The sequence below is a fragment of the Triticum dicoccoides genome, chromosome 3B (assembly GCF_002162155.2).
Source record: "Triticum dicoccoides isolate Atlit2015 ecotype Zavitan chromosome 3B, WEW_v2.0, whole genome shotgun sequence".
NCBI classification, from domain to species: Eukaryota; Viridiplantae; Streptophyta; class Magnoliopsida; order Poales; family Poaceae; genus Triticum; species Triticum dicoccoides.
In genome coordinates this window covers 421,587,992-421,604,611 of record NC_041385.1, presented here as the reverse complement: position 1 = coordinate 421,604,611, position 16,620 = coordinate 421,587,992, and positions in this window count along the sequence as shown.

The following is a 16,620-nucleotide window of genomic DNA, read 5'->3' as shown; positions in this document are numbered from 1 at the left end:
GGCCAAGAGGCCCTATGTGTCGGGCCGGGCCGGGCCTAATTTCGGGCAAATTGAAGCTTAGGCCCGGCCTAACTTGTTGTTCGGGCTGGCATTTTGAGGCCCAGGCCTGGACAGACAAGCCTGGCCCGTAAAATTCAGGTTGGGTCGGGCCGGGTTTCTCATTGCGGAATGCATGGCGGCAGTTGGTAACGAGAAAGAAGGAAACACACGGAGGGGCGTCGTCCGATTTGGATCGAGCTTTTGGTCACGCGGCAGCGCCCGAGGCCAAGAGGTCCTATGTGTCGCATTTTGCGGTAAATTGCCGCAATATCGCACAGGGGACGCCACCAAGTGGGCCGACCCATTAGTAGCACTGCAGCGAGCGAACAAACGCGCTAAAAAACCTGAGCGTCCCCGTGGGGGATCGACCCCGCGACCTCTGGCTACTGAATGCCTCTCGCTAGCCACTGGAGCTGATGGCGCGTTGATGGTTGTAATACACCGTGAAAAACTAAAAGCACTATGGGAAGGAGTAGATCAAACCAGTACAGTAGCGACTGGACCGTGTACTGTAACGACACGAACAAGACAAGGTAGAATTTTTTTTAGAAGCTCCAAATCTTTCTTTTAAAAATGTGAACATTTTTTCAAAAGATAAGTAAAATTTCAAATTTCAAACATTTTTCAAAAAAGACAAACAAAAATTAGAAACCACAAAAGTATTTTGAATTTGTGAACAATTTATTTGAAAAAGGGAACAATTTTTAAATTCCAAAGAAATTTTGAAAGCCTGAACATTATTTGAAACTCCTCGAACATTTTTTGAATTTGTGATTTTTTTTTGAAAATGAGAACATTTTTTGAAATTGTGAACAAAATTTTGAAACCAGAAACCTTTTTTAAAATGTAAACATTTTTGGAATTTGTGAACAAATTTCAAAATGAGAACATTTTTTGAAATTCTGAATGATATTTGTAATTTTCAAAAAAGTTCGAAAAGAAAAATAAACTTAGAAAAGAAAAAGAGAAAAATGAAAAGGAAAACAAAAAACAAAAATGTTCAGAAATTCATGAACGCTGTTTTGAAAATATTTGGACAAAGAAGCGAACAATTTTTGAAATTTCTGACCAAAATTTGAAAATAGGAACATTTTCAAAAAATAAGGAACATTTTTGAAATTCCCAAACAATTTTAAAATTCTAATATTTTTTGAACATAGGAACAAAGTTTGAAAACAGGAACATTTTTCAAAATTTGAACTTTTTTTAGAATCTTGAATATTTCTGGAAAGAGATAAATTAAATTGAATAAAAAGAAACATAAAAAGAAAAGAAAAATAAAAACCTGACCACAAAGAAATAGGAAAAAAGAAAAGAAAAGAAAAAATTGTAGATAAGAAAAAAACGGTTCAAGGAAGCTTCTGGAAGGTTCCCAAAACCGGATGGGGTAGTGCCAACGCAATCTACTCAAATGGGCCGGCCTAGTCGTTTGGTCGGCCGCTCGCCTGTGCATTGCCCCGGCAACTTGCCGCAACGAGCGGCAAATAGGAAATTCCCTCGAGGCCGAGGAGGGCAGTAGTCCTCGTCCTTGACCTCGGCTATGCCTAGCCCAACAAAGGAGACGCGACCAGATCGGTCGGGTCGTAGCCTAGCAAGTCTCCTTAGCCGATGTCAGTCAACCATTTGACTTTCGTAAAAAAGAAATATTTTAAAATTGGTTGAAATGAAAAACAAATCTTGGATTTTAAAAATGTTCATGAATAAGAAAAACTTTAAATTTTTGAAAAAAATTATGAATTTGGAAAAACTTTATGGATTTCAAAAAATGTGGATTTTGTGTTTAAAAAGTTCCCGGATTCGAAAGTTCATGAATTTGAAAAAAGGTCACGGTTTTTTAGAAAAGGTTCATGAATTAAAAGAAAACATTCATGAGTTTTTTTTTAAGTTTAGGAATTAAAAAAATTCATGAATGCCCGATCATCCGATTCGCTCCGATGACAGCTAAACCAAAGTCGGCCGTTTCGAGGCAAGGGTATTTGAGCCACAATGAGTCTGAGTAGTGGCGAAGGTAGAGGGTGGATAGGGTGGGCCACGGCCCACCCTAGGATTTTTTGAATAGCTTTATAGCATAGGAAAAAATGTAAAAAATATTAAGAAAAAATATTTTATATGAACAGTTCTATTGTTGGCCCACCGTGAACCATTGGGCTAGATCCGCTACTGAGTCTGAGCACGATGCTGTCAGTTTAGCTAGAGGATTATTGTTTTACCAACACCACCGCAATGGCAAAACATGGCCATTGCTAAAATTTGTTATGCAGCTGGCCATTGCTAAAATTTGTTCTATCCATGTGCTGAAAGGAGCTGAGCTTAATTTACATATGTAGATGCAATCTTTCTTTCAGAAGGAGCACTAGCTAGAACTATGTATCTGACATGCATACACACAATGATTGATTTCATATCTGCTTACATTCTGCACCTTTTCACTAACAATAAATTAGCTATGATATTCTATTCATTTTTGTTATCGGGAACTTCAGCTACGACATAGTATACAACAACTTGAGCAAAATATTGTGAGCCTGTTGCGACTCATCAAGGCTTAGCCAATGAGGCCACAATAAGATGGATGAGTAAATTATCCTGAGGTGACCAGCTTGGATGGTCTCTATTGTTGTTGCACATGTGAATTCCTTTTTCTCTTTAAATTCTACCGATAACTCAAGCTAATTTTGCTGGATCGAATAAGGCAAGCAAGTGCGTCTTGTTGTTGTACAGGATATGGGCCAGGGTGAGCATGAGTGTGGCATCGTGGAACCAGGAAGCACCTGCCCAGGAAGATCATCTACACCCGCCCGCATGTCCATGCACCAGTGGTGGACTGGAGCTACAAAAAATATATTGGGCGGGTCACAGCCGAATCACTGTGGTGACGAATTTCTCTGGTTTGACATTCAAAATTATCGATGTGCCAACGACTCCTCGCCTTTGTTCCTCGATGCATATGCACATGCGTCCGTTCCTCCGCGTTGTCAGCGACACAGACGTCGGTGCTGCCGTTCCTCTCATAGAGGAGGACTCGGAAGCCGCTACTGTTGTTCCTCCACGCGACACCGACACTCTGCCCTCCAGAACCATGGCAGGACGCCATGTGAATGCCTCAGGGAGTGTGTGGATGCCCACCAAATGTTTGATGGGCCCCCCTAATTGATCTTTCTATGTAGCTAGCCCTCTCTATTTCAGTCTCTCCCTGCTCCTATACAGCTATACTCCATGCCTCGAGTGATGTTATTTTGTTTCAGTTTTTTGCCGGATTTAACACAGACCTTTTGTTCAAATCCTCTCCAGGTTCAACCACTGAAAGGGAGCACCCAAAGATGCAGAGGCAATAACTCCAAAGAATCAATACGGTGCTATGTTTTCAGTATTCCTAAAATAAATGAAGTAATGGTGTGATTAGCACTAACATTGATGGATCATTCGTTGCTATTGAGAAAACCATCATACTCTGTTAAGACATATTCCATTTGTTTTTAGCACAAGCTCGCTAGGTGTCTTATGAAACTTGAGTCATTCGAACAGTAAGGATATAGGTAATTCCTGGTTGCTCTCTGCAGTATATTCATTCGAACACCAAGGATGTGAGTAGATTCGGATGATTTTTATTACATGAATGAGTGTTTAATGTATCCCCTACCCCTTTTTATTTGTACTTAATTTTTCCTGGTTTGAAATTAACATTACTTTTCTGCAATGAGACTAATTTGGGAGATTCATATAGAGAATTAGTGATCGCAGAATTATGCGCCTGTCTACAATGTTTCTATAATAGTATTTTCTGCAATGGCATTTGCATGTATTCTCAGTTATGTTATTTGGTTCTTCTGTTGTGATAAAAAGAACGACTTATTTTATTTCCATTGATCTTTTTTTTTCTGTTTCCCTTGATCCATCTTCAGTAACTACAACTCATGTTGCATTTGCATTTACCGTCTCACCTCAAAGTGTGGATCTTCATAAGTGTTACTTTGCTTTTCTCAAGTTTCTTATAACCTTATGCTAGAAAATAGCATATATTGCTAGGTATTTGTTATGTTTCCATGCTAAGTGAAAATCTATCTAATATTTGGCCTAGAATGCCATAGGTTGTTGTTTTGTAGTGTCGTACTGACTATCAATAAACATAATGTCAAATGATGTGGGTTTCAGTATATATCATCGACCGCGGAGAAGTTGCTTCTGCTTATTGTAATTGCACCCAGTGCTCCAGTGGGATGCTTTGCGAAGATAGTTAATTAGTATATTATCATTAATTGATGCATTGCTGTTTTATGATGGTATTGATCAAATTTCTTTTTTGTATTGCTTTCACTATTATTTCTTCTATTCTGTTGCTAGTATTGATCACTTCTACTTTTTCGTGGGGGTTGTTTGGTCTGTTTGACTGTTTTATAAATGGTGTGTGGGAGAAACTGCAAATAGGCTCTATAAATTGGTTGATTTTATCAAGTGTTAGTGAACTAAGTAGCCACTCAAATACGTATCGTTTCTGCACTTGCATGACACCCATTCTAATTATTTCAGCTCATAATTAATCGATAGCAACTAGATTTAATTTAGCATACTCGACATAGTAATGAGAATATTTTAGCAATGGGATAATGATATCCGACCTTCTGTTTTACTTACATCTTGGTTAGGGTCACCGTCATGAGTGTGCAGTTTGGTTACTAGGCAAAGGACTAGAACTCACATGTGGTTGGTTGACCATGCTGGAAGTGAGCGCTTGGCCAAAACTGAAGTGGAAGGAGAGAGGTCTGAGGCAAAAGTTCATCGACAAGTCACTGTCTGCACTTGATGATGTTATTGCTTCCCTTGCCTCCGAAACGCTGACGTCCCATATAGGTTGCACATTAGCATCTTCAGAAATCAACATATGTTCAAGTAAGTGCTCTTCACAAATGGTGCATGATGTTCTTCCATTCATGTTTCAGGGAATTTTTTTGGGACAAAGGCAAGGACAACCTATATTTATTTGTGAACTTGAACCAAGTTCCTTATTTATATCCCAGAGTTCTCACAGTTTCTAACACAGTAGCGGCTTTATATTCTCTGTTGATTTGCAAGCTATCTGAAAAGAAAACATTTATTTATGGGAAAGGCAGTCAATAGTCTGCTTCTTCTAAACAATGTGCATGTTTTTCACCTTATTTTTTGTTTGTACTGCCACTGATTGCATGCAGCTGTTTTGTTAATGCCTATGCAATTAATTATTCATGACAAAAAATAGCTCTTGAAGCATGCTCTATTCTTGACGCTGTCGAAAACTTAGTGCTTATAATGAGGAGAATTTTTATATGAATGGCAAGGGATTTATTCTTTAGATTGCAGCGACTTTGCTGAAGTATCAAGGCAACCATATAAAGGAGGTTGGCGACAATGAGGCACTGAGGAAGAAGTGCACATCTGTGGTTTTCCCTATCTCGGGGAGATCAGGCTCGCGATATTGCTCATGTTCTTGCTTCTTGAAGTTTACATCTTCTACACTAAGCCTTTGATGTTACAAGCAAGTAGCACTAATTTTTCCAAGTGCATTTCCAGTATAGTTGTGTTTCTTTTTTCAAGTGCATTTTTTTTTCAAATGCATGTTCCAATGTAGTATTTATTTTTCCAAATGAATGTTCTAATTCAAATAATTAGTTTCGAGGTGCCGCCATCAATGCCATAAGGATCATTCGTAACCTGCAGATTTTTAGCTTTGAGTTGTAATAAAGTTGGAAAAAATTTAGTTCACACAACTTCATTGGCGGGTCATTGTAGCTTTTATACATGGCATTGTTTTGTTTGTTTCTTTCAGAGAATAAGAGGAGGCACAAACCAACTATGAATCATGCCAGGTGAAAGGTACCTATTGTCACATTGATGTGCATACGGTGGTTATCCCACGGCATATGGTAGTTTGTTTCAATACAAGAATTAAAGGAGTAGCATTACCAGAGATATGTGACTAGACTTTTTGTGTACGGTCAATTACCCATTGTGTACTGAATTTTCTGAAACTGCCATTGATCAACAAATGACCTCTGGTCAGATTTAAGAGGGTATTTAGTTTGTTGTGCTCAAATATACGCCTCCTAATTAGGGTGAATGAGAAAAGCAAATTCTTAAGGTTAACGTGTGTTGCACGTGCACGCTTACTAGTCTGATGGGTAGGACATGACTATTTCATGGAAAAAATGTACTTGAGAAGAAAAACTGCCAAGAAGCTTATATATAAAACTCTGCCCAACATCATAAAGGACCTCAACGCAAGGAGTAGGGGACTACACTATACCTTTAGGTATTCACACAAACATGGTGGCAGAGACCATGAAATGTTCACTGAAGTTGAAGGTATAACGAAAGATCTAGTTCACTGTATAAGATTGAAGACTATGTCTATGAATACTATTATGGCAAAGTTTAAGAAAGCCTATGAAAAGTGTATCAAGCCAATGACGGATAGAAAACAGTGGCATCAAATGAAACCCTGGGTTCAAGTTGTGGCCTCTAATTTTGAAAAGAGCAGCTAGCGGACAAAGGAAAAAAAGATACTGTAGTACCATTCACAACTGCTATTTTGACACCAAGTATAGTTATCGCTGTTGCTGCTTCCATACCAAGTCCTTTAACAAGGAGGTACGATTGCAATTTTCAGATTTTAACTTCCTTGTGGACTTGATTTGACATGCCTGTAACACGTTGCAGTAAGAAATTGTTGGAGCTTGAAGGTACTTATGACAAGAAAGTATGACAATAATTTCAATATTTTCAACTTGTTTACATTACTTGTTATATAAATATCTCATGTCACAAAATATACAAACAAGAAGTGCAGGGCAACATGAAAATTGTGAATTTCCCCATGTATGTTATTATAAGTGTTCTTTGAGATTCATTACCTGTGGGTTCTCAAGGAACCCATGGTGGACTTTAATGCCAAGCTTCTGGCAGATGAGGGAAAAAAGCCTAGTGCCATCATCATCAGCCTTCGGTCTCTCGAAAGACTCGGTGCTGCAAACGAAGATTATTTAGTTATATGATGACAAACAAGAAAGTGCACAGATTAAACAAAGTTTACCCTTTCGTGCGGATTGGTACAAGATTGATGTTGTGACCCTCAAAGGTATCCATATTGACAGCTTCCAGGCGATCCTTGGTTGATAACTTGACCTTCAGCTCCACGAGTCTTCTTTGAAGTGGAAGTTTCCGCACCTCTTCCTTCTGTATATTTTGAGGAAATTTTGTGTCCGTTGATTCTGTTAGGACAAGGTAATTATATAGTGCCACGAGTGGAGGGGGTGTGGGTAATTCCCTCAGATTATGCTGAAAAATAAGCTTATGGTGACCGTTGAATTTGCACGGGCGCATGAAAAGTTGCTGTGACAATGCCGCATCTTTAGTTTGATCTAAATCTGGCTCTGAATCTGAATCATGTAATTCTGACAGCTCTGAATCGGACATTGTGCTAGGGTTTTGCAGCAGTGGTGATTTGGCTAGGCTTGAAAAATGGAGGGCGGCGGCTGGTAACGAGATAGAAGGAGAGAGACGAGAGACTTTTGCGGATACGAAGATTGAGATGAGATTGTGTTAGTGTTTTGCGGAAGTGATTGGAGAATAGAGGTGGGGAACGTAGTAATTTCAAAAATTTCCTACGCACACGCAAGATCATGGTGATGCATAGCAATGAGAGGGGAGAGTGTGTCCACGTACTCTCATGGACCGAAAGCGGAAGTGTTAGCACAACGCGGTTGATGTAGTCGTACGTCTTCATGATCCGACCGATCAAGTACCGAACGCACGGCACCTCCGAGTTCTTGCACACGTTCAGCTCGATGACGTCCCTCGAACTCCGATCCAGCCAAGCTTTGAGGGAGAGTTTCGTCAGCACGACGGTGTGGTGACGATGATGATGTTCTACCGACGCAGGGCTTCGCCTAAGCACCGCTACGATATTATCGAGGTGAAGTATGGTGGAGGGGGCACCGCACACGGCTAAGAGATCTCAAGGATCAATTGTTGTGTCTATGGGGTGCCCCCCTCCTCCGTATATAAAGGGGGGAGGAGGAGAGGGCCGGCCAAGGGGAGAGGCGCGCCCATGGGGGGCAATCCTACTCCAAGTAGGTTTGCCCCCCCCCCCTTTCCTATTCCAAGTAGGAGAAGGTGGAAGGAGGAGGTGGAGAGAAGGAAGGAGAAGGGGGGCCGCCGCCCCCTTCCCTTTACCAATTCGGATTGGGGCAAGGGGGGTCGCGCGCCACATCCTGGCCTCCCTCTCTCCTTCCACTAAGGCCCATAAGGCCCAATAGCTTCCCGGGGGGTTCCGGTAACCCCCGGTACTCTGATATATATCCGATAACCCCCGGAACCATTCCGGTGTCCGAATATAGTCGTCCAATATATCAATCTTCATGTATCGACCATTTCGAGACTCCTCGTCTTGTCTGTGATCACATCTGGGACTCCGAACTACCTTCGGTACATCAAAACGCATAAAATCATAATATAACCGTCATCTAACTTTAAGCGTGCGGACCCTACGGGTTCGAGAACCATATAGACATGATCGAGACACGTCTCCGGTCAATAACCAATAGCGGAACCTGGATGCTCATATTGGCTCCTACATATTCTACGAAGATCTTTATCGGTCAGACTGCGTAATAACATACGTTGTTCCCTTTGTCATCAGTATGTTACTTGCCCGAGATTTGATCGTCGGTATCTCAATACCTAGTTCAATCTCGTTACCGGCAAGTCTCTTTACTCGTTACGTAATGCATCATCCCGTAACTAACTCATTAGTACATTGCTTGCAAGGCTTGTAGTGATGTGCATTACCGAGAGGGCCCAGAGATACCTCTCCTACAATCGGAGTGACAAATCCTAATCTCGAAATACGTTAACTCAACAAGTACCTTCGGAGACACCTGTAGAGCACATTTATAATCACCCAGTTACGTTGTGACCTTTGGTAGCACACAAAGTGTTCCTCTGGTAAGCGGGAGTTACATAATCTCATAGTCATAGGAACATGTATAAGTCATGAAGAAAGCAATAGCAACATACTAAATGATCAAGTGCTAAGCTAACGGAATGGGTCAAGTCAATCACATCATTCTCCTAATGATGTGATCCCATTAATCAAATGACAACTCATGTCTATGGTCAGGAAACTTAACCATCTTTGAATCACGAGCTAGTCAAGTAGAGGCATACTAGTGACACTATGTTTGTCTATGTATTCACACATGTATTATGTTTCTGGGTAATACAATTCCAGCATGAATAATAAACATTTATCATGATATGAGGAAATAAATAATAACTTTATTATAGCCTCTACGGCATATTTCCTTCAGTCTCCCACTTGCACTAGAGTCAATAATCTAGATTACACAGTAATGATTCTAACACCCATGGAGCCTTGGTGCTGATCATGTTTTGCTCGTGGAAGAGGCTTAGTCAATGGGTCTGCAACATTCAGATCTGTATGTATCTTGGAAATTTCTATGTTTCCCATCTGGACTTGGTCCCAGATGGAATTGAAGCTTCTCTTGATGTGCTTGGTTCTCTTGTGAAATCTGGATTCCTTTGCCAAGGCAATTGCACCAGTATTGTCACAAAAGATTTTCATTGGACCCGATGCACTAGGTATGACACCTAGATCGGATATGAACTCCTTCATCCAGACTCCTTCATTTGCTGCTTCCGAAGCAGCTATGTACTCCGCTTCACATGTAGATCCCGCCACGACGCTTTGTTTAGAACTGCACCAACTGACAAATCCACCATTCAATATAAACACGTATCCGGTTTGTGATTTAGAATCGTCCGGATTAGTGTCAAAGCTTGCATCGACGTAACCATTTATGACTAGCTCTTTGTCACCTCGATAAATGAGAAACATATCCTTAGTCCTTTTCAGGTATTTCAGGATGTTCTTGACCGTTGTCCAGTGATCCACTCCTGGATTACTTTGGTACCTCCCTGCTAAACTAATAGCAAGGCACACATCAGGTCTGGTACACAACATTGCATACATGATAGAGCCTATGGCTAAAGCAGAGGGAACTTCTTTCATTTTCTCTCTATCTTCTGAAGTGGTCGGACATTGAGTCTGACTCAATTTCACACCTTGTATTACAGGCAAGAACCCTTTCTTTGCTTGATCCATTTTGAACTTTTTCAAAACTTTATCAAGGTATGTACTTTGTGAAAGTCCAATTAAGCGTCTTGATCTATCTCTATAGATCTTGATGCCCAATATATAAGCAGCTTCACCGAGGTCTTTCTACAGAGCTCCCACTCACTTTCTTGTAAATACAGGCTTCTCCAAAAGTCTATATAAAACCAAATACTTTGATCACACTATCAAAGCGTTTATTCCAACTCCGAGAGGCTTGCACCAGTCCATAAATGGATCACTGGAGCTTGCACACTTTGTTAGCATCCTTTGGATCGACAAAACCTTCTGGTTGCATCATATACAACTCTTCTTCCAGAAATCCATTCAGGAATGCAGTTTTGACATCCATTTGCCAAATTTCATAATCATAAAATGCAGCAATTGCTAACATGATTCGGACAGACTTAAGCATCGCTACGGGTGAGAAAGTCTCATCGTAGTCAACCCCTTGAACTTGTCGAAAACCTTTCGCAACAAGTCGAGCTTTGTAGACAGTAACATTACCATCAGCGTCAGTCTTCTTCTTGAAGATACATTTATTCTCGATGGCTTGCCGATCATCGCGCAAGTCAACCAAAGTCCATACTTTGTTCTCATACATGGATCCCATCTCAGGATTTCATGGCCTCAAGCCATTTTGCGGAATCTGGGCTCATCATCGCTTCCTCATAGTTCGTAGGTTCGCCATGGTCAAGTAACATGACCTCCAGAATAGGATTACCGTACCACTCTGGTGCGGATCTTACTCTGGTTGACCTACGAGGTTCGGTAGTAACTTGATCTGAAGTTTCATGATCAACATCATTAACTTCCTCACTAATTGGTGTAGTCGTCACAGGAACCGGTTTCGGTGATGAACTATTTTCCAATAAGGGAGCAGGTACAGTTACCTCATCAAGTTATACTTTCCTCCCACTCACTTCTTTCGAGAGAAACTCCTTCTCTAGTAAGGATCCATTCTTGCCAACAAATGTCTTGCCTTCAGATCTGTGATAGAAGGTGTACCCAATAGTTTCCTTTGGGTATCCTATGAAGACACATTTATCCGATTTGGGTTCGAGCTTATCAGGTTGAAGCTTTTTCACATAAGCATCGCAGCCCCAAACTTTAAGAAATGACAACTTTGGTTTCTTGCCAAACCACAGTTCATAAGGCGTCGTCTCAACAAATTTTGATGGTGCCCTATTTAACGTGAATGCAGCCGTCTCTAAAGCATAACCCCAAAGTGATAGCGGTAAATCAGTAAGAGACATCATAGATCGCACCATATATAGTAAAATATGATTACGACGTTCGGACACACCATTACGCTGTGGTGTTCCGGGTGGCGTGAGTTGAGAAACTATTCAGCATTGTTTCAAATGTAGACCAAACTCGTAACTCAAATATTCTCCTCCATGATCAGATTGTAGAAACTTTATTTTTCTTGTTACGATGATTTTCAACTTCACTCTGAAATTCTTTGAACTTTTCAAATGTTTCAGACTTATGTTTCATTAAGTAGGTATACCCATATCTACTCAAATCATCTGTGAAGGTGAGAAAATAATGATACCCGCCGCGATCCTCAATATTCATTGGACCACATACACTAGTAGAAAAAGGGTCAAATGTGAAGCACATTAGTGCCGGTTTGATTTTGAGCCGGCACTAATGTGTCCATTAGTATCGGTTCCAACGGCTAGCCGGCTGCTCTCATTAGTACCGGTTCGTGGCAAACCTTTAGTACTGGTTCGTGCCACGAACCGGTACTAAAGAGAGTGGTGGCAGGATATTGTCAGTCTGGGGCCCCTCCAGCACCTGTAGTACCAGTTCGTGGCATGAACCGGTACTAAAGGTCATCGTACATAAACCCTTCGTCCACCTGAGCTCGCTCTATTCTTCCCCTTTCCCCTCTCCTCCTCTGTTCTTCCCCTCTCTTCCTCGAGCTCATCACACATTTTGCCCAAAATTTGTCAATATTTGAAGGCCCCCATCCATTCAAATGATCACAAAGGTTAGCAACTTTGTCCTTTCATCTCTCATTGCTAGATTAGCTCTTGCAATGCTTTGTATAGTGATTAATTTGTGAGTTTAGTAATTTGGGAGAAATTATATGTGCTAGTATTTTATTTATATGCAATTTGAGGTAAAAAAAATAACACTTAGTTTGCATATGTAGGCGTGGTTTACTTAGTGCCTTCTAAATCTCCGTCGTAACCACCGTCGATCGCCCGCACCGTCCCGTCGCCGGCACCACCTTGTGGTGAGGCTCTTGTTCATGAATGTTTTACATTGCCAAATTGATGTTTGTGTGATTTGGATATATAGTTACTCGTATAATTATCTTACCCATACGTTGTTTGTTATACATAATGCCATGGTTTTGATATCCGTCCCCGTCGGCCCTCGTCCTTGTTATGATTCAGATGTGGTATATTCTCTTTTAAAACTAGTTGTTGCATTTCGTGTTTATGACAAATTATGCCCATCAAGTTGACATAGATATTTTTATCTAGGAGGTATGTGAACCGGAAATTCCAACCGACCCTATTGTCGAGAGGTTAAATTTAGTTGAAAGAGAAAACGAGTATTTGAAAGAAAAATTGAAAAGAATTGAGGGGGAGAAGATGGAATTGGAGTTGCATGTTGCCGATGTCGTCGATGATCACAAGATCAAGATGGAGAAAATGCGGTTGAAGATTAGAAAGATTAGAAAATATTCCATTGATAGTGTGGCTTGGTATCATTATGCTGTTGGATCAATTGTTACCTTAGTTGCGATCTTGATCGCATTTGTTGTTGCATTTAAATTCTTTAGCTAGAGAGTTATTAGTATGTTGCATTTAATTAAGTGTTGTATATGAACTTTATGTATGAACTTTATGTATGAACTTGTATTAATTTGGTCTATTCGGTGTTGTGTAATGAAGATGAGCCGACAACGGATGTATGATGACCGATGCTCTCCCGAGTTCATTAATGGCATGCATACTTTTCTGCTTGCCGCTGAGGCAAACAAGCGGGCAGATGGTTTTATGCCTTGTCCATGTGTTGGCTGTAAGAATGGTCACAATTACTCTACGTCAAGAACCATTCAGGTCCACCTATTTGAGTCTGATTTCATGCCCCACTATAATGTTTGGACCAAGCACGGAGAAAGAGGGGTTATGATGGAAGACAATGAAGAAGAAGAGGACGACGACGACTATCTTGGCCATGGGTTCCCTGAATATGATGATACAGCAATGGGGGAAGAAGCTGAGCCGGCAATGCGGGAAGAAGCTGAAGAAGAGGCATCAGATGAGCCCGCTGATGATCTAGGTCGATCCATTGTCGATGCAAAGAGAAACTGCGCAAGTGATTTGGAGAAGAAGAAGTTGCAGCGCATGTTAGAGGATCACAAGAAATTGTTGTACCCGAATTGCGAAGCTGATAAAAAAAGTTGGGCACCACACTGGAATTGCTGCAATGGAAGGCAGAGAATGGTGTATCTGACAAGGGATTTGGAAAGTTGCTGGTAATGATAAAGAATATGCTTCCAAAGGACAACGAATTGCCCGAGAGTACGTATGAAGCAAAGAAGGTTGTATGCCCTCTAGGGTTAGAGGTGCAGAAGATACATGCATTCCCTAATGATTGCATCCTCTACCGCTGTGAGTACAAGGATTTGAACGCTTGCCCGGTATGCGGTGCATTGCGTTATAAGATCAGTCGTGATGACCCTGGTGATGTCGAGGGCGAGTGCCCCAGGAAGAAGATTCCTACCAAGGTGATGTGGTATGCTCCTATAATACCACGGTTGAAACATTTGTTCCAAAACAAAGAGCATGCGAAGGCGATGCGGTGGCATGGAGAAGACCGTAAGAAAGACGGAAAGTTGAGAGTACCCACTGACGGTTCGCAGTGGAGAAAAATCGAGAGAAAGAACAGGGAGGAGTTTGTAGGTGACCCAAGGAACGTATGGTTTGGTCTAAGCGCAGATGGCATTAATCCTTTTGGGGAGCAGAGCAACAACCATAGCACCTGGCCTGTGACTCTATGTTTGTATAACCTTCCTCCTTGGTTGTGCATGAAGCGGAAGTTCATTATGATGCCAGTGCTCATCCAAGGCCCTAAGCAACCCGGCAGCGACATTGATGTGTACCTAAGGCCATTAGTTGAAGAACTATTATAGTTGTGGAATGGAACAGGTGTACGTGCGTGGGATGAGCACGGACAGGAAGAATTTGACCTAAAGGCGTTGCTGTTCGTGACCATCAATGATTGGCCTGCTCTCAGTAACCTTTCAGGACAGACAAATAAGAGATACCGCGGATGCACGCACTGTTTGGATGATACCGACAGTATATATTTGGATAGTTGTAGGAAGATTGTGTACCTGGGACATCGTCGATTTCTTCCGAGCAGGCATCCCATAAGAAAGAAAGGCAAGCATTTCAAAGGTGAGGCAGATCACCGGACGAAGCCTTGCCACTGTACTGGTGCTGATGTACATGATATGGTCAAGGATTTGAAGGTAATCTTTGGAAAGGGTCCTGGCAGACAACCTGTTCCGAAGGACGCTGACGGACGCGCACCCATGTGGAAGAAGAAATCTATATTTTGGGACCTGCCATATTGGAAAGACCTAGAGGTCCGCTCCGCAATCGACGTGATGCACATGACGAAGAATCTTTGCGTGACCCTGCTTGGCTTCTTGGGTGTGTATGGGAAGACAAAAGATACACCAGAGGCACGGGAGGACCAGCAACGTATGCACAGAAAAGACGGCATACATCAGGGTCAGGCCAGCTACGCTCTTACAAAAGAAGAGAAGGAAATCTTCTTTGAATGCCTGCTCAACATGAAGGTACCGTCTAGCTTCTCGTCGAATATAAAGGGAATAATAAATATGGCAGAGAAAAAGTTCCAGAACCTAAAGTCTCATGACTGCCACGTGAATATGACGCAACTGCTTCCGGTTGCATTGAGGGGGCTTCTACCGGAAAACGTTCGATTAGCCATTGTGAAGCTATGTGCATTCCTCAGTGCAATCTCTCAGAAGGTAATCGATCCAGAAATCATACCAAGGTTACAGAATGATTTGGTGAAATGTCTTGTCAGTTTCGAGTTGGTGTTCCCACCATCCTTCTTCAACATCATGACACATGTCCTAGTTCACCTTTGCGAAGAGATTAACGTTTTGGGTCCTGTATTTCTACACAATATGTTCCCCTTTGAGAGGTTCATGGGAGTCTTGAAGAAATATGTTCATAACCGTGCTAGGACAGAAGGAAGCATCTTGAAGGGCCATGAAAATGAGGAGGTCATTGAGTTCTGTATTGACTTTATTCCTGACCTTAAGCCGATTGGTGTTCCTGAATCGCGGCATAAGGGCAGACTAGATGGAAAAGGCACGCTAGGAGGGGATCAAATAATATGTATGGACGGGCATTCTCTCACTGAAGCACACTACACAGTTCTACAGAATTCCGCCTTGGTGGCTCCATATATGGAGGAACACAAGAATTTTCTACACTCCAAACACCCGGAGAAGTCTGACGACTGGATTACACGTGAACAAACGAGGACTTTCGTCGGTTGGTTGCAGAAACGTGCCATGCATGATGGCGATATTCAAGATGACATGTACTGGCTGTCCCAGTTACCATCTTCGAATATAATGACTTTCAAAGGGTACCAGATAAATGGGAATACATTTTACACGATCGCCCAAGATAAGAAGAGCACCAACCAAAACAGTGGTGTCCGCTTTGATGCAACAACCAACACGTGAAAGGAAACATATTATGGTTACATAGAGGACATATGGGAACTTAACTATGGAGGTGGTTTGAAGGTCCCTTTGTTTCGGTGCAAATGGATCAATATGACACGAGGCGGGGTAACGGAAGACGCGCAGTATGGAATGCCAACAGTGGATCTCAACAATCTTGCGTATGCATACGAACCATTCATCCTAGCCAATGATGCGGCGCGGTTTTTTTTATGTGAAAGACATGTATACCAGGCCGGGAAAAAGAAAAGATAAGGAAGCGAATGGATCATACGACGAGCCAAAGCGCCACATAGTTCTTTCAGGAAAAAGAAACATCGTGGGAGTGGATGACCAGACAGACATGTCAGAAGATTATGAAAAGTTTGATGAAATTGCTCCATTCATAGTGAACATTGACCCGAGCATCCAGTTAAATGATGAAGATTTTCCATGGCTACGGCACAAATGGACACACGTGAAGAAAAAGTTTCACACCCAAAGATCTGGAATGTGATCGGCTTCACTATCATCACTTTCTTCTATGTTTCACACCCAGGAGGGAATCTCTGTAATAGTTAGGGTAGTTATGTGTTTTGGCATTTGAAACGCGAAGAAATTTTATGTGCAAACAAATTCTTTCATGCATTTACTGATTTTTTCAGCTAAATGACCC